This window comes from Vulpes lagopus, chromosome 4, assembly GCF_018345385.1.
Source record: "Vulpes lagopus strain Blue_001 chromosome 4, ASM1834538v1, whole genome shotgun sequence".
Taxonomy (NCBI): Eukaryota; Metazoa; Chordata; class Mammalia; order Carnivora; family Canidae; genus Vulpes; species Vulpes lagopus.
The window spans coordinates 97,696,164-97,717,977 of NC_054827.1; the positions used below are offsets into that span (position 1 = coordinate 97,696,164).

The 21,814-nt window shown below is 42.4% G+C and overlaps 1 non-coding gene across 1 annotated transcript; it reads left to right on the forward strand.

Annotated features, from left to right (window-relative positions):
* Window positions 1-15,235: 15,235 nt before the first annotated feature.
* On the forward strand, window positions 15,236-15,342 carry LOC121490328. The gene has a single exon (XR_005987633.1). It is a non-coding gene; the product is annotated as a U6 spliceosomal RNA (small nuclear RNA).
* Window positions 15,343-21,814: the final 6,472 nt, after the last annotated feature.

Here is a 21,814-nt window from a genome sequence, read left to right on the forward strand (position 1 = left end):
TCCCTCCACTCGTACCCATATGTGCACGCTCTCTCTGTCTTTAAAATAAATATATATATTTTTAAAAGTCTAGATTAACACTTTACACTTTATTATAAAATAAAGTCCAGCCTCTTTGCCACCACCAAGCAGTTTTGGGAAACACCTAATACATACATTTAGTTGCTGAAAACTAGGAATGAATAGTAACACAAAAGGCATTGACCTCAAAAACAACTTTTTCCTTAAAAATCATCAACTCCATTAGTGAAAAGAATGTTTATACTATATTTGCAAAAAGGCTTTTCTAGGTGCCTCAGGACTACCATCCTGAATAGTATTTCTACCAAAGAGAAATGCAGTAGATATAATCACAAACTGCTGCCACCAGAGGAAAAATGCTTTAAATGTGTGTTGATAGATTCAAGGTTAGGACTTACTTGAATATTTTTGGAAGCACCTCTCCACATCCTTTCCACCCTGAAAAAACCCTAAGTCTTTTGGTTCATGCCCATGACTGTTTTCTGCCACAGATAACTGTGATCCTGGGAGCCGTTGTGGCAGGTGCTTTGTGACATCGAATGAAGTCACTGGGCAACTACTGCTGACGGTATGCCAACGCCCATCAGCTCTAGACACTGAAGGATGGACAGTGAAGTACTGTGAATAAGGAGAAGGCTGAGGGCCCTTGGAAAGAACCTGACTGTGATTTGGAATGATGGCTGGTGGTCCCCATCTGAAGGCTTTAAGGTAATAGTTACAATGACCCTTAGTCTTTCCCTCCTGCTGTGGACTAAATTTTTGTGTCTTCCCCCTTCCCTAGAATTCATATGTTGAAATCCTACCCCTCAATGTGATGGTCTTTGGAATTAGCACCTTAGGGAGGTGATTAGGTCATGCAAGTGGAGTCCATGAAGGGATTAGTAACCTTATAAGACGGAGCCAAGAGCCTCCTCTCTCTGTCTCCCTGTCTCTCTTGTGCCCTCTCTATCCACCCCACCATCACCATGTGAGGACACAGCAAGACAGCCATCTGAAAACCAAAAAAAGGGCTTTCATCAGATACTGGATCTGCTATGAACTTGAGCTTATATTTCCCAGCCTCCAGAACCGTAAGAAATAAATGTTCATTGTTAAGCTCCCCGGCTACAGTATCTTGTTAGCAGCCTAAAGGGATAAAAATACCTTCCAAGGCTTCCAGAAGTGACTTTGCCATTTTCAACTCATGGGATAGCCTTCAATAGTGTCACTCAAAGGTGCATATGGTAAAACAGTGGAAATATTTATTCTTTTCCATTTGAACATTGAAATATTGGTGAAAAACTTTCTGGAAAAAGGGAAATAATCCCTGAGTGGGCCCCCATGAAGATAAGGAGGGAAGTAATTTGAGAGGTAAACCAGGATTCACCTCAGAGCACCCCTGAGGTGCTGCCCACATATACCAGAGGTGTAGACACAGAGTGCCAGTGTGTCTGGGCACCCTGCAAGACCATCACTCAGATCCAATTCATGGATTTCTCTTGGAAATGAGTTTCAATGACCCAGAGTGAAGGAGTCCAGGGGCCAAGTCTATAGTGTGAACCACTGGATGAGAAGTTGGATGGTCTGATTGGAGAGCTCGCCTGAGAAAAGTATGGGAGCCTCCCCTTCTATGGCAAACTGAGTAATAGGAGTCAATCCATCTGATCTATCCAACTAGAAAAGCTGCATAAAACATAAGAAATATCTGCTAAAAGACATCAGATTAGCAACAGGATTACAAAGAATGACAACATGTGGGGCCATTTTTAGTCCAGGAGTGACTACCAATTCCACAAGAATGGAAACATCAGAGTTTGGGACCCATCAAGAATAAAAGGACTAGTGGGAGTGAGACACTCTTTGCTTTGAGAGATCAAAGGATTGCCTTCTAGGAGAAGCAAGGAAATTAGCCTTTATAGAGACTAGAGCCTGGCTTCAGTCCTGAGAGTGGCCCAGGAGACCTCAATTCCTGAATTGTATGAAAGGGATCTTGACTGCCATGAACATGCCAGAAAAAATCGGAAATTATCTGTAAAAAGACAATAACATTACCCCATCCTTCAAACTCTTTCTACAAAAAAAAGCCTTGCACATATAATATCTGACTCACAATAAAAGATAACCAAGCAGTCAAGAACACAAACCAACACAAATAAAAACTAGCAGAAACACTGAGCAATTGAAACAGGCCCACACAAGTTCCAGATTTTGAAGGTACCATTCACAGATTCTTAATTAGCTATGTTTACTACTTTCAGGGAGATAAAAGACAAGATTAAGATTTTGGTGCATTTGAAGCTGTTTTTTATAGCATAAATGAAAGAAGCCAGATTCAAAGGTCTATATATTGTGTGACTCCATTCATATGACATTCTGCCAAAGGCAGAAAACACATCAGCAATTGCTTGGGTTGGGGATCAGGAAGTGGCTGACCTCAAAGGGGAACTTTTAGGGCTATGGAACTGTCTGCCTGGTACTGGGGTGGTGGATACAAGACTCCTCATTGGTCAAAACCCATAGAACTATATATCACAGACTGCACTATACAGTATGCAAACTTTGAGCATGTGAAGGAGGTTGGGGGACCCCAGCATGGAATATAGACTGTGACCACAGACTCTGACCATATCACAAATCTATGATGTGGCCTCTGGGAAGGGGTGGACAAAAGCAGCTGACCTAAGTAACTTGGGAAAATGGTGTTTTGACTGGAAACTGAAAGACTGCAAACATAAGCAACTATACTTAAACACTGCTCTAGTTTCTCACGAGATAGACAATTATGAAACTGCTTCACGTGTCTCCTGAGATTGAACAAACAGGTGGCCATATGGCGGATGGTGGGAGCCAGCGTCTCACTGCTGGAGAGAGAGGTAATAGATCACAGTGGCAGGGGGCAGGAATGAGTCCTTCCTCAGGGGCTGCCCCAGAACCTGAGACATCACTGTGATGTGAACACGGGCTTAGTTTAGTGTGCAGGGACAAGTGGAGAAATGACTAAAAGCATATGTGTGTAAATGAGCTGGGACAAACATGTTTCCTGGCTCTGTCTGCTGGGAAGGGCCAGGAGCAGCAGTACTCCAGGAGCACAGAGCATACCCCGCACCCGTTTCTTGGTTTCTAAATACCATATTCATGGGACACCTGGGTGGTTCAGCGGTTGAGTGTCTGCCTTTGGCTCAGGGCATGATTCCCAAGTCCCAGGATCAAGTCCGACATTGAACTCCCCACGGGGAGTCTGCTTCTCCCTCTGCCTATGTCTCTGCCTCTTTCTCTGTGTTTCTCATGAAAAAATAAATAAAATCTTTTTAAAAATATAAATAAATAAATAAACAAACAAATAAATAAATAAATACCATATTCCAACAAAAAGAATCAGGGCTTCTAGGGAAATGGCTGATTCTAGGGTGTAGTAGCTGGGAGCAGCAGTGGCCTGGACTATGGCATCTCTGGTTCTGGGAAGCAGGTCAGGATGAGAGATGGAGGTACACATCCATCTGCTTCTCTCAGCCTGTGGCATGGAAGGCTGAAGAGCGCAGGTGGCTAGAGGAGAGTCAGCTACCCAAGAATGAGAACTCTCTTTGCCACCAGGATACAGAGGTGAATGTCCTTTACCACATTTCTATGAGTGAGGTTGTACATACATCCCCCACAGTAAGTGCTTAAGAGACAGTGGGTAGAAATACACATTTCTTAGTTGGTGGCCAAGAACTTTTCTCCTTCCTTGCACACTTACTAGTATATACTACTATACTAACACTGAGTTTAATAGTTGTTGTGGATAGTACAAAAAAAGGATTTCTGTAATTAAAAAGGAATTCCATAAAATGTTAGTGTATGAGTCCATAAAGACAGCTGGGTTGATGATTTTGCTAATAAACAAGATGTTAAAGGGGGCCCTGGGTGATTCAGTCAGTTAAGCATCTGCCTTTGGCTCAGATTATGATCCCAGTGTCCTGGGATCCAGCCCCACATCAGGCTCTCTGCTTAGCAGGGAGTCTGTTTCTTTTATCCACGACCCCCAGCTCATGCTCGCTCACTCTATCTCAAATGAATAAATAAATATCTTTAATAAACAAACAAACAAGAAATACCCCAGTTGTTGAAACAAACTTGTATTGTAAATCACCGGTGACATACTAGGGAAGCTACGCCCTTACTGGGAAAGGGTTGAGCCAAAACTTGAAGAAATGATGTCATGATTTAAAGTGAGACTATCTCTTCTGACCTCTCTTCTCATAGGCTTTGAATAAACAAAGTGCTAGGCTTTACCTGAAAGCTGTAAAAATCTGTTATTTAGATATATGTCTTAGTCCATTCAGGTTGCTCTAATGAAGTACCCCCAGTGGGCAGGCTTATAAACAACAAAAATTTATGTCTCCCAGTTCTGGAACCTGGAAGTCTGAGGTCAGGGTACCGGCATAGGCAAGTGAGGGCACTCTTCCAAGTTGTAGACTTCTCTATCCTCATGAGGTCGAAGGGGGAGGGGAGCCTTCTGGGGCCTCTTATGCAAGGGTGCTAATCCCATCATGGGGCTCTACCCTACTCTCGAAGTCCCCAGCTCCTAATATCATTATTTTGAGGATTAGGATTTTAGCATATGACTTTTGGCGAAGGCTGCAGAAATTCATAGACCATAGCGATACATTAATAAATGGTGTTAAAATCTCCAATAATAAGAAAAGTTAAGACCCCTTATTTGAAAAGAAAAATGCCTATGCTTTCTCCTGAGTTTCTCCAAAAGTAAGATCTCAAAGTAGTGATTGACATTTTTCTCATAATGAATCCTCTCAGGACATTGTACAGCCTATGGCAGGTACAATGGAAGAAAACAACATTCTTCACTCTAGGAGATTGATTATGAGTACAATCCTTCCTAGTTGAATGTTGTTCTCCTTTTGCTTCTGTTAATTAAAATAGAACTCAGTGGCACAGATACTGAGCTCTTAATTTTTTTTTGAGACTTTATTTATTTATTTATGAGAGAAAGACAGCATGCACACAAGAGCAGAGGGAGGGGCAGAGGGAGAAGCAGAGCCCCCGTTGATCAGGGAGCCAGATGCGGGGCTCCATCCCAGGACCTGGAGACCATGACCTGAGTTGAAGGCGGATGCTTAACCAACTGAGCCACTCAAACACCCCATTAATATTTTGAAATATAATGTTACTTGTGAAAAATAATTAGTGTAAGGTTGTGTATATACGTCAAGTAATGGATTTCATTGTAGTTCTAAAGAAAAGTTAATGGCACAAAATATAGCATTATAACCACGATATTGCCATTAAGTACTCTTCCCCCTTAAATTCTCTATACTTTTCTAACCAATACTCAAAATTGCTTCTGAGAGAGAGAGTGGCAGAGAGAGAGAGAAAGAGAAAGTGTGTGCTGATTAGTCATAGGTGAAGAGAGAACCTGAGCTGAAATGTAGGCCTGAGATGTGGGGTCTGAATCCGTTTGGAGAGGGTATATGCCTCCAGTATACTGTGTGAGTGCTCAGTTGAGAGACCTCCTTGTCTTCTGGAAAAGTATGGAGGGATACAGCAGATGAGGCCAGGGATGGACCCCAGGACCAGGATTTGCCAGTAAGGAGCCAGGTGAGCTTGTTCCCCACCTCCACCCCCAGGCCTGGCAGTCAGGAGCCAGTCCCTTCATTTTCCTCTGGGGTTTTGGACAAACCACCCAACAGCTGGATAGAGGCTCTTCACCTGGGGACAGCAGTGATAATAACATCTGTCTGCCTCTGTCCCTGGGGTGTGGGAGAGACAGGAGGAGACAGGGCCAGAGAGATGCTTTGTGATCAGGGACCAGCCGAGGTCTGGGGACTCCTCATTCACAATACTCTCAGGAGCTCCATGGCTAAGCATCCTGGTAGAAGCTCAACTCTGGCCCTGCCCACCCCAGTGGTCCCTGGTGAATTGTGGCTCTCTGGTCCTCTATAACCAGGTGCCCTTACCTCTCTATTCCTCCATGCAGGCCCCTGAGGTTTATCTGGGTCTGGCCAAAGCTCATGCTGTGAAACTTCAACTCGGATCCGTCCCATCAAAGCCAGTGACTCTATCCACATATGCTGGCATCAGGGAGATTTTGACAAGATAGGACCAGAGCTGCCCTGATGTCCCCTTCCCCCATCTCCTCATCAGCCTTCGAGAACCTAAAGCCAGCCACACTAGTCTGCACAGACCATCAGGGCACCTAATTGATCAAAAGTTTGCAAGAAGCAGCCATTAGGGTTTGAGATGTTCCTCCTCCTGGATCATCTTCGGAAAGCTACGAGAGCTTGGCCTCCCCAGGACCAGGAATATACCTGTGAATAGCCCTAGATTCAATCCCAGCCTCACCGGCCACACCCTGTGGCCCTTTCCTGCTCTAGGATGGCCTCCCAAAGAAAAAGAAAAGGTTGGGAGAAACAGCTATTCATCAGCTCACCAGGTCCAGCATGAAGGGCAAAGGGTAGTTAGTGGTCCTCAGGGGTCAGACCCGGCAGGTGTGCTGCTGAGTCATCCTCCCCCTGCACTAGCTCTGAGCCCAGCTGCCAGGCCGGCTGGTGCTCCTGGGGGCCTTCTACACCTTCTGACCTCAGTACAGCACCCTGTTCATGAGTATGCAGTGCCCAGCTCCCCCTGGCACGCAGGCTCCCTGAGGACAGGACAGGGCTCCCCATGCCCTGCCTCCTACCACCATCTGGGCTGAAGTCAAGGAAGTGGCCCATGAATATCTGCAGAGAGAGGGTGAAGCAGCCAGAGGTCAGGCCAGGGACAGAAGGAGTACCTGGAGCAGGCTCATTTCAAGAGCACCATGCTGGGCAGAACTGAAAGTGCCACTGTTGGGAGGATGGAGTTGTAGCACACACAGAGCACTTGAGGGAGTGCCCAGGGATGGGGGAGCACACCAGCAACTCTGGGGAGCACACCTCTGCCCCTAGCAGGGCAGAGATCCCATGGAGAAGAGGGCACACTGCCTCCATAGCAAGCATGCAGCCACCAATCTCTCCCCAGTCAGCTACTTTGTTAATAAAAAGGAGCCTCAAGTGAAGGGTCTGGGTGGGGATGCCAGATTCAGAAAGAAGAAATAAAGTATGGGCGCACGGTTAAATCTGAATTTCCAATAAACATCGAACACAATTTTTAGTTTAAATATGTCGTGTACAATATTTGGGACATACTAAAAAATTTTCCATCGAATTTCTGCTCAAATTTAACTGGTGTCTGTCTATTCAGGCTGTTCTAACAGAACACCACAGCCTGGGTGGCTTATAAACAACAGACACCCATTCCTCACAGCTCTGGAGGCTGGGAAGTCCTACGATCAAGCACCAGCAGAGTCCGTGTGCAGTGGGAGCCCACTTCCTGGTTCAGAGACAGCAGTTTTCTTGCTGTTTTCTCGTGGCAGAAGAGGCCTGCTGGCTCTCTGGGGTCTTTTATGAGAGCACTAATCCCATTCATGAGTGCTCCCTCATAACCTAACCATCTCTCAAAGGCCTCATCTCCTAATACCATCCCATTGGGGACTGGGATTTAACATATGAATTTTGGGAGGACATAAGCATTCAGGCTATAAACAGTGGGCACCCAGTATTTTCTCTAGAGACCCTAATTTGGGTGACTCCAGAGGAACAGGTGTCCTCCACAGCTACGTGCAGAGGTAGAAGTAAGGCACTCCCCACTTCTGGTGACATTAAACTATTAGGAAACTGCATCCCCTGAATTCATGACCTAGTGTCCTCAAATCTGACTTGCCCGACCAGCGGGCCTTCTCTTGAATGGGGAAGCAAAGCAGGGAAAAAGGAAGGGGATGTGGAATCTGCTCTGGCAGACCTGCTGGCAGAGGGGGCTTTGTGGGGCTGAGCAGCCCAGGACTCTTTTGCTGAGGGGTCCAGTGGTTCTGTGCTCCAGGGGGACCGTCTACCACTCCAACTCTCCGACCCTCATAACCCTGGAACACGGAGGCTGCTCCCCTCTGGCTGTGGGAAACGATTTACTTAGGTCTGAAAAATGGGTCGATGGTCAGAACAGCACTAACCTTTCTGGGCCCCAGGCCTCACAAGCAGCATCTAAGGAAAGTCCCTGGAGAACCCCTGCACTGAGAGCCAGGAGCAGGCAGGGAGGAAGCCAGCCCTCACACCTGCCCCAGGTGTGGAAGTGGGTGTGAGATGAGCACATCTGACAAACCTGTCCACCCACCAAGAGAAAATGCTCCACAGTGGGACTGGGGCGGGGCAGCGGCAAGCCTGGCTCTGAGGGAACAGGTGTACAGGAGTGTGTGAGCCTGTGTGTGCCTATGCGTGTCTATTCATGTGTATCTGTATGTCTGTGTGCATCCGTCCTCGGTGTGTCTGTGGTGGCTTTGTGCATGTGTTGAGTGTCTGTAGGTATGTGCATCTGTCTTTCTTTGGCAGGGGGTGCCGGTGAGTACCTGTGAATGTCTGTTAGTCTGTGTATGTGTCTGTCCGTGTGTCCCTGTGTCTCTGTGCTTGGCAGTGCGTCTCCATATGTGAAGGTGTCTGTGGGTTTCCCAGGGTATGCATGTCTGTACTCAGGTGTGGGGGAACATTTCTTTCTTCAGAGCCCACCGGCCTCTCTGCCAGAGAGAGGCCAAGGGGGAAAGTGGGCCATCTTCATGGGTCTCCAAGGTGCAGGCTGAAACTCTCATGAGATACCCTCTTTCTAGAAAACATCTTGTTGGGGGGGGGGGTGTCCTTCTGGTCTTGAGGCACCTGGTGCCTCTCTTCGCAGCTGCCTGGAGCCACAGCAGGCAGGAGCAGGCAGTGTGGGAAGGTTGGAGGTGAGTTGCTCTTAGCTCCGGCTCAGACAGCAAGATGGGCCAAGACTGCTGTTGGCCATGCAGAGCAGAGCTGCAGTCTGGCTTGTCTGGAATCCCCGGGAAAAAAAAAAAAAAAAAAACAGGAAATTCCCAAGTGGCTCCTGAAAATGACTTGTATCTAGTAGGGTAAAAGTGGATAGTCTTTAGGAAAAACAAGATTCTTAACTCACACTTTCTTCCCAGGCTCATTTTTTCCCCAAAGAGATGTTTTTTATAAATTGTGAATGGATTTTTTTTTAAAAAAGATCTTATTTATTTATTCATGAGAGACACAGAGAGGCAGAGACACAGGCAGAGGGAGAGGCGCAGGGAGTCTGATGTGGGACTCGATTTCAGGACCCCAGATCACACCCTGAGCCAAAGGCAGATGCTCAACCACTGAGCCACTCAGATGCCCCTTGTGAATGGATTTTTAACACATATAATAAAAGGACATGGAAAGCAGGCTTAAAGGGGATGGAATCCATATTTAGTTAAAGAAAATGTGATGCACGAAATAGGGCGCACACACCCACACCCTGCGGCCATGGCTGCTGCCTGCAATGTGCCATGTGTCTTCTGGATGCCCAGGCATATGTGAGCGTGTGTGGGGATACTTACACTAGCATTTTCCCCACATGTGGAGCTCACTGAGCACGTAGCAAAACATCTTAATCCACGGAATCCTGCTTTCCAGTGGCAGACACATGCCATTGTATGAATGGATGAAGCTGTTCTTAAACTGTGCCATGTTTGGTGAGCTTTAGGTGTTTCCTGACTTTTGTCACACCTTCATCCTTTGTTTTCACTTGATTGTGAGTACATTTTCAGGATTAAATCCCACAGATGGAGTCACTGAGCCATGTGTATATGAACACACGTTGAGTGACGCTGCTAATCCAGACAGAATGGAGGTTGGTAGAGCCAAGAGTGGCTTGGCTGGATGCAAACCACATGGCCACCAACTTCAGCCCCAGTGGGGGACAGAGGAGCAGGGCAAGTATGCCCTGAAGAGGTGACCAATGCTGCCCACACCCAACACCGCCTGAAGGGACAGAGGCAGAGAGGGGAGACACTCAGCATCCGGATGAGGTACTGTGGATTCTCACCAGGTTCTCATTAGGATCAGGCTAAAAGGACCATTAGGGGCACCAAGTCCTGTGGACCCTCTGGCTCAAGGAGCAGGATGTAGCTGATGACGACAAGCTGCTCCAGGAATAGGAATAAGAAGTTGTATTTCTCTGCACTTAAGAGAAGGGCAGAGCAAATGTGCAGCCCACTGAAGAGTGATTCCTCAATTTCTGCCCCATTCTCCTTGAGTTCCAGTTCATCCCTCCCGAGCTGGCCCCATAACCACATCGGTCTTCTTCTTCTTCTTCTTTTTTTTTTTTTTTACCACGTCCGTCTTCTGTGTCTCACATTCCATACCTGGCCTGTGCCAAGCTACCCAGGACAGGGGGCTACCATGGGTGGGATTCCTCAGCTACCAGAGGTCTGAGACCCACCTGCAAACTCAGAAGGTAGCTGAGGCCTCCAGTCAGGACCCAATCCTCTGCTGCCTTGTTGGCCTGTGGGTGAGTGTTTCCCAATGTTTCAGGACCAGCTCCACTCCCATACTCACTACTGAGTGTGTGCTGCTGGTATAGACCAAACCTGACCAACCATGAGTCCAACACACTGTGCCAGAAGAGGGACCCTGTCCTGAGACAGGGCTCAGGCCCCAAGTAGATAACCAGATGCCTGGTCTGGGCCCCTCTGCCCTGGGTTCTGTCTTCATCCTGGTGCAGCCCAGAGGCTGCTTACACAGAACACAATGACAGCTCTTGAACTTCACACAGAAGCAGCTGTGTCCCACCCAGAAACTTCCTCCCACAGTACATGAGTTTCTGTTGTACATTCAAAGAGTGAGGGAGTCATTAAGATGAATAATCTGCTCTGTTAAAATTTGGATACAATCACACAAGTATGTTCTTTGCCCATGATGAAATCAAACTAGAAATCAATACCAAAAAACAAAAAACACAACAGGAAAATCTATAAAGACTGAAAATTAAATGGTATACTTCTAAATAATCCATGCATTGGGGCAGCGGTTTGGCGCCGCCTGCAGCCTGGGGTGTGATCCTGGAGACCCGGGATCGAGTCTCACATCAGGCTCCCTGTGTGGAGCCTGCTTCTCCCTCTGCCTGTGTCTCTGCCTCTCTCTCTGTCTATGACTAAATAAATAAAATCTTTTAAAAAATAAATAAATAAATAAAATAAATAAATAATCCATGCATCAAAGAGGAAATCTCAAAGGAAATTTTAAAATACACAGAACTGAATAAAAATTGTGATGGTTAATTTTATCTATCAACTTGAATAGGCTAAGAGTTGCCCACGAATCTGGTTAAACATTATCTCTGGGTGTGTCTATGAGAGTGTCCTTGGAAGCAATTAGCATTTGATGTGATGGACTCAATAAAGCAGAAGGCCTCCCTAACATGGGTGGGCACCATCCAATTCAGAGAGGGCCTGTATAGCACAAAAAGGCAGAGGAAGGTTGAACGCACTCTCTGCTTGACGGCTGGAGCTATAATGTTAATCTTCTGCCCTTGTTGGTTCCTGGCTCTCAGGCCTTCCAAGTTAAACTAGAATTTTTTAAAAATTATTTTATTTATTTATTTCATACATACACAGAGAGCACAAGCAAGTGGAGTGGCAGAGGGAGAGAGAGAAGCAGGCTCTCCCTGAGCAGAGAGCCCGACATGGGGCTTGATCCTGGGGGGTCCTGGGATCATGATCTGTGCTGAAGGCAGAGAAACAAAGCCATCAGGTGCCTCTAAACAGGAATCTATAGCATTGGCTCTCAGATTTCAGACTTTCCAACTGTACCTCTGACTGTCCTGAGTCTGCCAACTTGCAGATGACAGATCATGGGACTTCCGAGCTTCTGTAATCACCTGAGTCAATACCATATACAAAATCTTTTTATACATATATGGAGATGATAGATATAGATAGACAGATGATAGATAGATAGATAGATAGATAGATAGATAGATAGATGATGGATAGATTAGATAGATATAGATAGATAGATGATATAGATGATAGAGAATATCAAGATACAGAGATATATATGATCTGCCCATGATCTACCTTTAGTTAGATGATATAGTATATAGATACGCTATTGGTTTTGTTTCTCTGGAGAGCCCTGACTAATACGAAAGAAAAAGAAAGAAAGAAAGAAAGAAAGAAAGAAAGAAAGAAAGAAAGAAAGAAAGAAAGAAAGAAAGAAAGAAAGAAAGAAAAGAAAGAAAGAAAGAAGAAAAGAAAGAAAGAAAGAAGAAAAGAAAGAAAGAAAGAAAGAAAGAAAGAAAGAAAGAAAGAAAAAGAAAAAAAAGAAAAGAAAAAGAAAAGAAAAGAAAAGAAAAGAAGAAAAAGAAAAGGAAGGAAGGAAGGAAGGAAGGAAAGAAAGGAGAAGAAAAGAAAAGAAAGAAAACAAGCAAGCAGCATATGTAAAGAAGCAAGATGTAGCTAAAGCAATGTTGAGAGGGAAATTTATTGCACGAAAATCTTATATTAGAAGAGGTAAAGGACTTCCAGCATGACAACAGGAGGAGTTCTGTAGACTTGCTCCTCAGTGAAACTGCTGAAAAGCATAAAAAACAACTATTTAGTGTCAGGTAGTGGTACCAAGGATATACAGCAAGTGAAAAAACAAGTATTCAAGAAAATCTTCTATAATTCACTAAGGACAGTGGGAGTTTGTAGTATTTGAATCAAAACCGGTTTCATCCCTTTTCCCTCTTAACTCAGGAAGACAGAATGTCCATTCCAGTTGGGTGCAGCCAAGAACACATTGCTTTTTCTCCCTGGGGCTCACAGCTGGAGACCTACAGAATCTTCCCAGGAAGGACAGGTCAGCACTTCTTATCCTACCTCCAGCTGCCTTAGGCTAAGTTTTAGGTGACTATGGCTGAGAGGTGGGAGAGACCTTCTGCACAGCCACCACTTATGGGTAAATTTTCCACTTTAGACAGGGTACCACTGAGAATATAGGGACCCCAAATACCTCTTCCCCCACCCCCTTGTAAGGCAGTGATTCCATACTAGGAAAGGTAAACAGAAACACAGAGGCCCCTGCCCAAACCCATCTACCAGGCGCCCACGTCCCAAAATGTGGATAGCACCTGAAGAAAAGTACATCATTCCCCATCCTACCTCAATAGCTAAGACTCTGCTTTGCCTGGGGGGAAAGCAGAGAACTTGAGAAAGAAACCCCAGGAGGAGTCCGTCTGGTATGAAAATAAACATTGACCCCCCTCCAGAACCACTCTTTGAAAGGAGCCATAATTTGATTGGATTAGTCTATAGAGTAATTCTTGAGAACAATATAGCAATTAGCCAGCATCTAGTGGAACATAATAACTGGGTGTTGTCAGAGAAAGAGACAGTCAGAGAGAGCGCTGCCAAACCCATGGTCATTACATAGTGACTTTGGGCATACCCAAGGCTGTCCCCCACTTTGTTAGAGCAATATCAAAGGCTTAACACTGTAGGGGGGAATAAATTCTACAAAAATAGTTCAACCATTCACTAAACAAATAAACATTCAAATAATAATAACAAGCCTTTTAGATTCGAAGATAAAGCTAGATTGAAAGTAAATAGATAGGGGTGCCCGGCTGACTCAGCAGTTGAGCATCTACCTTCAGCTCAAGCCATGGTTCTGGGATCCTGGGATCAAGTTCCATATCTGGCTCCCCGCAGGGAGCCTGCTTCTCCCTCTGCCTAAGTTTCTGCCTCTCTCTGTGTGTCTTTCATGAATAAAGAAATAAAATCTTTTTTAAATGTTTTTTTAAAAAAAAAAGAAAGAAAGAAAGTAAATGGATTTTAAAAAATCACATAAAGAGCAACTTCAGGAAAATTGGTATGGCTAGCGTAATATCAGGCAAGCTATACTTCAAAACAAAAAAACTGTTGTGAGAGTTAAAGAGAGCCTCAGTACAGGTCAGATCACATTTACCTTCTGCCAAGGGACACAGACACTCATCTGGAATCCCAATTTTTGCCAAGAGAACACCTCGAGATTGCCTGGTCTGGAAGACAGCAGAGTGTACAGTTGTCATCCCAAAGGATTGTATTTATTTGCATGTCTTAAAAGCTGCCCCCTGAACGTCTAGCTTTCAATCAACCAAAAGCAAGGTGCTGAGATCCCTCCCTCTGGAACACTCACAGATCTTGGCACACCCTCAATAACTCAGTAATTCCTAACAAACTAAGAATAAGTCAGGCTGATTAGACAGTCACAGAAGTTCAAGAGACAACTAAGAACCAGGGCAAAGTTAAACAGTAAGTTTCATCTCCTACACAAGGCTACTCCTTCAAGCCCGGGATAGGTAGTTGTTTCAGCCACAGTGTAAAAAAACAACACAGAGAATTAAGCAAAATAAAGAAACAGAAGAATACCTTTCAAACAAAAGAACAAGATAAAACCTCAGAGAAAAACCTTAATGAAATGCAGATAAGTAATTTATCTTATAAGATTTCAAAGTAATGGTTATAAAGATGCTTGTTGAACTAAGGAGAATAGATGAACACAGTGAGAACTTCAATAAACAGAAAATATAAGAAGTACCAAACAGAAGTTACAGAGCTGAACAATACAATAATTGAACTGAAAAACAGAGGGGTTCAATAACAGTCTAGATGAAGCAGAAAAATGGATCAGCAAGTTGCAATACAGTGGAACTCACCCAATAAGAATGGAAAAAGAAAAGGAAGGAGAAAAAGAAAAAAATTAAGCAACGAATGCTTATAGGACAAAGTAAGTCAAATAACATTCACAGTCTGAAAAGAAGAAAGGGGAAAAAGGGCAGAAAACTTTTTGAAGAAATAATGCCCAAAAACTTCCCTGACCTGGGGAAAGAAACAGACGCCAAGATCCAGAAAGCCCAATGAGTTCCAAATAAGATAAACACAAAACAACCCACTGCAATTATAATAAAAATGTCAAAAGAAAAAAAAAGCTTAAAAGCAGCAAGAAAAAAGCAACTTGTTACTTGTGAGACCACCACTCCCAACCCATACAACTAGCAAATTCCTCAGAAGAAACTTTGCAGTGCTCTTCCAACCAAGAATATTCTACCGAGCAAGGCTATCATTCAGAATTAAAGGAGAAATAGGGTTTTCCAAACAAGCAAAAACTTACAAGAAATGTTAAAGGGACGTATTTAAGTTGAAAAGAAAAGGCACTTATTAGTAACAAGAAAACATGAACATAAAAATCTCACCATAAAAGATAAATATATAGTAAAGGGTTAATCACTTTTAAAACTAGTATGAAGATTAAAAGACAAAAGTAGTAAAAATAACTACAATAGTTAGTTAAGGGATATACAAAGTAAAAATATATATAAAATGTAACATCAAAAACATAGATAAATAGTGCTCGCTTCGGCAGCATATATACTAAAATTGGAACGATACAGAGAAGATTAGCATGGCCCCTGCGCAAGGATGACACGCAAATTCGTGAAGCGTTCCATATTTTAAAAAAAAAAAAAAAAACATAGATAAATAGATTGAAAGGTAAGAGAGAGAGAGAGAGAGAGACCTAGGTCTATATTTATATTGCACATACAGACATCCTATTATCTGCTTCTCTGGAGAACTAATATAGTAACAAAGGGAGATATATCCCAAGAATGAAAGGTGTTTTAACATCTGAATATCAATTAATGTAATATACCATGTCAATAGAATAAAGGACAAAAAACATGTGATCATCTCAATAGAAACAGAAAAAAATTTCACAATATCCAATGCACTTTCATGATTAAAAATACTCAACAAACCAGAAATAGAAGAGATCTTCCTCGATCTAATTAAAGATGTCTACAAAAACCCCACAGCTAATATCATATTTAATAGTGAAAGACTTGATGCTTTTCTCCTGTGATCAAAAACAATACAAGGATGTCTGCTTTCACTACTTCTACTTGACATTATACTGGAGGTTCTAGTTAGGAAATTAGGCAACAAAAAAATAAAAGCATTGAGGTTGGAAAAGAAGTAAAATTATCCAATTTGCATATGACATGATTTTATGTATAGACAATTCTAATGATCCAGTATAAATCTATTAGAACTTATGAGTTCAGCAAGGTTGCAAGGCACAAGATCAATACACAAAAATCAACTGTATTTCTTCTACACATTAGCAACAATCTGAAAATGAAACCAAGAAAACAATTCCATCTGCAACAGAATCAGAAAGAATTAAATACTCAGCAATGAATTTATCAAAAGAAGTACAAAACCTATACTCCAAAAATTATAAAGTATTGTTAAAAGAAATGGAGATGATTTAAATAAATGGGAAAACATCCTATGTTCATGGATTAGAAAACACTATTGCTAAAATGGCAATATTCCCAAAATTAATCCATAGATTCAATCCAACTTCTATCAAAATCTCAGCTGACTTCTTTGCAGAAGTTAACAATCTGATCCTAAAACTACAGTAATTCAGTGTGATACTGATTGAAGGATAGGCATATAGATCAATGAAATAGAACCAGATTCAGAAATAAACCCTTACATTTATGATAGATTGCGACAGTAGTACCAAGACAACTCCAAAGGGAAAAGAACAGCCTTTTCTACAAATAGTGCTGGGACAACTAGATATATCTTCATGCAAAAGAATGAGGTGGGACCCATTCTTCATATCATACACAAAACTTAACTCAAAATGAATCACAGAACTAAATCAAATACCTAAGACTATAAAACCTTTACAAAGAAGTAGGAATAAATTTTCTGTACTATGGGGTAGGGTAGATATGACAGCAAAAGCAAAAGCAACAAGAGAAAAAAACAGGTAAATCGAACTTCACCAAAATTAAATTAAATACTTTGTGTTTCAAAGAACACCAAGAAAGTCAGAATACGACCCACAGAATGGGGGGGGGGGGGGAATTGCAAATCATATACTGATAAGGTATTTATAGTTAGAATACATAAAAAACCATGACAGCTTAATAACAAAAAGACAGATATCCTCATTAAAAATGGGCAAAGAACCTGAATAGATATTTCACCAAAGAAAATATGCAGATAGCCAATAAGCACATGAAAAGATATTCAACATCATTAACCATCAGGGAAATACAAATCAAATCTGCAATGAGATGCCACTTCACATTCACTAGAGAGCTAGGATTAAAAAGCCAAATCAAGTGTTGGCAAAGATGTGGAGAAATCAGAACCTTCATACACTGCTGGCAGAAGTGTAAAATGATGTCACCACTTTGGAAAATAATCTGGCAGATTTTAAAATGGTTAAACAGAGATCCCATATGGCCCAACAATTCTACTCCTGCGTCTATCCCCAAGAAATGAAAATATATGTCCACACAAAAACTTGTACACTGATGTTCATAACAATGTTATTCATAATAGGCAAAAAAAAGTGGAAAAAAACTAAATGTCCATTGATTGAAGAATATGTAAATAAAATTTTAAAAAAAGAATATGTAAATAAATGTGGTATGTCCATACAATGGAATATTATTTTCTAACAAAAATCAAGTACTGATACAGGATACAACATGAACGAATTTTATATTATTATACTAAGTGGAAGAAGCCAGTTACAAAGGATTCATATTTGTAAGATTGTATGATTCTATTTATATGAAATTCAAGAATAAGCAAATCTAAAAAGATTAGCCATTTTCTTTAAGCTGGGGTATGGGAAGAACGGTGTGACTGCTCATTGGTATAGTATTTCTTTTTTGGGTTTCATTTTTCATAAAATGAAAATGTTCATTTTATGAACATTTGATAGTTACACAGTTCAGTGAATATACTAAAAGCATTGAATTGTACACTTTAAATGTATGAATTGGGGATGCCTGAGTGGCTCAGCTGTTGAGCATCTGCCTTTGGCTCAGGGCATGATCCCAGGGTCCTGGGATGAAGTCCCACGTCGGGCTCCCTGCATGGAGCCTGTTTCTCCCTCTGCCTGTGTCTCTGCCTCTCTCTCTCTCTCTCTCTCTGTGTCTCTCATGAATAAATAAATAAAATCTTTAAAAAATAAAAAAAATAAATGTATGAATTGTATGGGCCTGTGAATGATGTATCAATAATCAGTAAAGTTGCTGTATTTAAGGTCAATGAATTAAAATAAAGGAACAATTAAAAAAAACCAATGAGACAAAAAGCTGGTTAGTCAAAACAACCAATAACATTGATAAGACACTAGCACATATAGTTCTATAAAAACTGCCAAACTGCTTTCCAGAGTGGCTGTATATTTTACATTCCCACCTCTAGGATCCTTCAATATATCTAGGCAGGAACAAAAAATAACACAATCTCCATATAAAAAATTAAAATGCCTTGGGCTTCAGACTTTACAACACAGAAAAAGTAATGTTACTTCTAAAAATTTTCAAGGAATACTTATAGCCCAAGAATATCTTGGTGCATTTGGGCGTTAAGGAGGGCACGTGATGAGCACTTGGTGTTATATGCAACTGACAAATCACTGAACTCTACCTCTGAAACTAATAACACACTATATGTTAATAAATTGAACTTAGATAAAATTAAATTTAAAAAATAAAAATTAAAGAGTTACACCTAAGTTAAAAAAAAAAAAATCCATAGCCTGGAGGGCTTAAACAAGAGACCGACCTTTTATTCTCACAGTTCCGGAGGCTAGAAGTCAGATTCAATATCTGCTAAGGGGTTGCTTTCTGGTTCACAGATGGCCATATTTTCATTGGGTCCTACCATGGCAGGAGTGAGGGAACTCTCTGGGGTCTCTTTTGTAAGGACACTAGTCCTACTAATGAGGGCTCCACTTCATGACCTAATCACCTCCCAAAAGCCCCATCTCCTAATACCATTACACTGGAAGTTAGGTTTCAACATATGGATTTGGAGGGTTGCAAACATTCAATCTATAAGAAATTATATGGTTAACTACATTGTATCTCATGTGCAAAAGCAAAACAGAAGTGCTTTCTCAGAAAACATACCACCAAAAATTCTTGTAGGCATAGCTCCAGTTGAATAAGGTAAAAAGCAATTTAATGTTTTAAAAACATGAGAAAAATAGGGTGTCAAAGATTGACAATAAGCACATAAACCAGTTATAAGACGAGGTCAACCTAAATCATCCCTATGAGTCTAATTACAGAATTGAATATGAATACTAAAAATTCTTCTTGAGACCAAAATACTTAACATAATAATGTTCCATGCCAACCATCTAGATGTATACACCAGTTTACTCTAGTAAGGGTCAAGAAGTAAGTGGATAAGAGATCAGATGAGGAGACATTTTTTCTAAATGTACCCTTATGGATATAGGTAATAATCTAAAAGAACCCTACCTACAGAGAGAAAAATAAAAAGCAGAGAAGACTTTCCAAAACACAGGAGAAGGTAACCACCATAGATAGCAACCAAAGATAACAAAACCCAGGTAAAGAACACAGAAAGCAAAAGAAAGAGCAAGAAAACATAAAAATCAGAAAGCATGAAAAAAATAGTGAAAGTAAGACTAAAGGTATCAGTTATAATGATAAATGTAGATAGGTCAAATACCTCTGTAACGGGACATAAACTATTAGTTTAATTAAAAAAAAAAAAAAAAAAAAACAAGATGGAGCCACGTGCTGTTTTAAGAGACACAATTAAAGCCAAGGTGTGGCATGTGCTTCATGCACACAATAGCAATTGTTATGTGAACTTTTTTTAAAGTAGAGGAGTCTATTTGGGGGACCAGGAATCTTTTTGGGAAGCTGGTGAGTGGATGGGGTAGAAGAGACAGCAAGGCCGAAGATGCTCCCTCTTGGGTTCCTGGGACTGGGTTTGAGCTCCTGAAGTTAGAAGTGAAGACTGCAACTAAATAATAAATTTTTCCTGAGCAATCTGGTACATTTCTGGGCCGTGGAGTGACAGCCAGAGGCCACCCATCCCTTGAGGAAAAAGTCTCGGAGTCCAGACTGGAGCACAAAAGGACTTCTGCTGGGCTCAGATGACAAAGTGTGGCTTAGGGCCAGGCAAGTGCCCTGCACTCTTTCCACTCCCATGGGGAGATGGGCCATGTTCAGTGGAGGTCCTGCCCTTGTCAGGGGGGTGGGACATGGGAGCAGGTGTACCTTCATGATTTGAGTATAATTTGGGCATAAGACGAATATGCATATTATGTTGTGGTCACAGGCTAGTGGCCTGTGACCTATGTCCACATCAAATTTTATATAAAAACAAACCTCTTTCCTTCCCAGCATCCAAGAAATATTTATAAACATTGATTACTTATTGGGCCACAGAGAAAAGCTCAATAAATACTAAAAAGCAGAAAGTTTATCGAGAGTCTAAAACCTCAATGCAATAAATGTACAAGTTAATGACTACAGCTTTAATTTTTTTAATGCACTGTGTAAATCATACCACTTGAAACTTAAAAATACCCTCCTAAGTGAATGTGAAGTAACAGACGAGATCCTAACTGCAATTACATAGACAAGAATGATGAGAACACTACCCAGCAAAACAGAGGAACAGCTACAGCCTGCTTTCATTACAAAGCAAGAAGGAATTAATATAAACGAGATGAGTCATCAACATAAGAAATTAGAAAAAGGGAAATAAAATGTGAGGACTATGTTTTTAAACACACACACACACACATAAAAATGCAAACAAAAGTAAATGAATTAGAAGCAAAAACATCAAGTCTAGATAAATCAAGTCTATGGAGAGACTCATCACTGGCAGGTGGGTATTGGGACCTTGGGGTTCCCCTCCCAGCTGTTGGCATCCAGCAGGGCTTCTCTGAGCCTTGCCTCTTCTTCCCCCTCTGGGGGGCCAGCTGGGATTATTTGAGATTGAATGTAAATCAGAACACTGTAGACCAGGGCCCCACACCAAGGCCATGAGCCCTTCAAAGCAAGCATGTTGTGAAGAAGCCCCTGGTACCAATCTGTCCAGTTTCTAAGTCTGCCCTCTAGCTAATGTAACCACTGAGTAATTTGGGGTGACTTGGATTTGCTCATATGTTCTTTGTGGATCTCAGGCTCCTGATCCCAGCTCCCTCCAGAGTTAGGGCACAGCATGATCCAACACAGAAGGGGCTGTGGAGGCCCTGGCAGCCAGCAAGAGCCTCAAAAGCCAGGCCCACGTAGCCATGGGCAGAGAAGGTTCTGGGCAGGTGGGATCTTTAAAACAGGTCTCCCAGTTGAGACCCCAGGGGGATACACATTCATAAGCAAAATAACTGTTGTCATTGTGAAGCCACTAAGTTTTGGGGTGGCTTGTTCACAGCCATCATGACTGAGAAGGTCTATGAAGGACGAAATTGAAGACAAGCAAGGCTAAATCTCCTGCTACCCGAGGACCTAAGACTGACATCCCTCATACTTCAGTTTAAAAAGATGTTGTTGGGGGACGCCTGAGTGGCTCAGCAGTTAAGTGTCTGCCTTTGGCTCAGGGACGGGATCCTGGCACTCCAGGATCCCGTCCCGTGTCTGGCTCCCTGCACGGAGCCTGCTTCTCCCTCTGCCTGTCTCTGCCTCTCTCTGTGTGTGTCTCTTGTGAATAAATAAATAAATGAAATCTTTTTTTTTTTTAAGATGTTGTTGGGATAATAACTATACCCCTGTGGCTGCTGTCAGGACAGAGGATGTAGGTAAAGTGGTTGGCAAAGGGCCCGGCACACAGTAGGTGCTCGAGCAGCAGACAGCGTTGGCATCTTCGTCACCAACATCCAAGTACTCAGCCAGTGGTGTTACCTGTGAATCAGCCGCCCTGGCCCTGGAGCCACTGAAAAGACACCAAGGGTTTTCTGTGGTCAGTGTGGTCCCTGCGCTGATGTGCCTCGCTTTTTCTTCTACTCCTACACCTCTTCTTAAAATTAAGGGCCTTTCTTTGCAAAACGGGTCTCTGGCCAGCCTCCAGGCTTAAAAATAGGTTCTGCGTAAAGCCAAGGCCTGCGCGACGCGGAGC